This window comes from Dendroctonus ponderosae, unplaced genomic scaffold, assembly GCF_020466585.1.
Source record: "Dendroctonus ponderosae isolate FM_Combo_2020 unplaced genomic scaffold, Dpon_F_20191213v2 Dpon_F_20191213_11, whole genome shotgun sequence".
In the NCBI taxonomy this organism is placed as follows: Eukaryota; Metazoa; Arthropoda; class Insecta; order Coleoptera; family Curculionidae; genus Dendroctonus; species Dendroctonus ponderosae.
In genome coordinates, this window is record NW_026017213.1 from 5,791,281 (window position 1) to 5,792,778 (window position 1,498).

The 1,498-nt window shown below is 47.3% G+C and overlaps 1 protein-coding gene across 1 annotated transcript in view; it reads left to right on the forward strand.

The window, feature by feature from the left end:
- The window catches only part of LOC109537601 (ATP-dependent RNA helicase bel), an 86,232-nt gene that overhangs the window by 83,083 nt on the left and 1,651 nt on the right, over positions 1-1,498 (forward strand). The gene's annotated exons all lie outside the window — the stretch shown is intronic.

Below are 1,498 nucleotides of genomic sequence, written 5' to 3' on the forward strand. Positions count from 1 at the left end.
GACCTTGAACTATTGCTGCTAGAGAATAATCGTTGAAAACTTCCGCGCCTTTAGAGGCGCCGGACAAAGCAAAAGCTCGAAAAAGCAACTATTTCGAATGGGAATCATCCAGCAGCACTTAATGCTTTAGTTCAGTCCACAATTGAACACTAATCTGGAGCAGTTAGCCCCGAATTTACGACACCATTAGCTTCATTTTTAACCCGAAAAAAACAAAATCCATACAATTTCTTGATCGCGAAGAAATGCCCCCACTTTTGAAACTGCAGCTTTTAGTTGCGGCTCTAGAGAGTGCATGGTTTTCCACGATTATTCTCTAGCGGGCAACAGTCTAATGCCGAGAACACTGTGAGTACACCTTGGACTATTGCCGCTAGAGAATAATAGTTGAAAACCGAGAGGCCCCTGGAGACGGAATTGAGCGCGACAATCCTAGTGGGAAAGTGAGAAATTAAAGCTCAAAAAAGAAAAGAAAGTGCGTTTTAAAGGCAATTGCTTCCAATGGGATTCACGCATCCCTTTCGGTGTTATTTTGCCCAAAATGACCTTGGCTGAAATGGCTTTCGAAGCCTCGAAGAGAAAGAAAGAGCCGAAGAGAAAACCTCGAAGCCGGAAAAATGCTCTTAGTGTTGAATCGCCCAGCCACTCTCATCACTTGCCCCTTTAAAGCCTTTATAGGTTTGGTCGATTATTCTCTAGCAGAAACAGTCTACTGTATAGGAGCACTGCGACTAAACCTTGGACCATAGCGGCTAGAGAATAAGCGTCGAAAACCATGAAGGTTCTAGAGAAGCAATTGCCGCTGATGGCAAAAGGAAAGTTTTGTGGTAAGCATGCGTTTAATTGAAAAACACATTGTGCCATGCAATGGGAGGTTTGGGAGCTCAGCCCCGCTGTTACCTTTGAGTCCTTTGCGGAATGGCGACAGAAGCCCTCTCTCAGTTGCACCTGCACCAAAAGCCAGAAAACAACGTCGCAACCCCTTAAAACAGCTTCAACTTACCCGCCAGAAGTACTTGCGATTCGCTGTCGACGGCACGGCATCTTTGGCGTAAATCTCTCCCACGAGGGGGCCAAACCTCGTTCCCCGTGGGATGTAGCCGGTGCTCCAGACGCCCTGAGCCTGCAATGGCAATCACTGTCAATCGAAACCGATCCCCAAAACAAACGGGAAATTTGACTTACGTCCGAGAGGGCGTTGGTGGGCTTCAGCACCAAGTTGCGGGGCAGGGTGGCTTCGGCCCGATTGGGCTCATCGTCTTTAACCGGCAAATCAGGCACTATATATGTGGTGTGCAACTCGAACTCTTCTTCGCCAATTGTGGCAAAGTCCATTTTAGGACTGTCCAGCGACTCGGTCATGGTTATCTACAACAACATGGAGATGGGTTATTCTGTCAAAGTGACAAGTGACATGCGACTTACCCCAATCATTTCCGACGAGTGACGGTAGCACTGCAGTATGTCACCGCATGTATGGTCTGTAAACGAGAAAAAA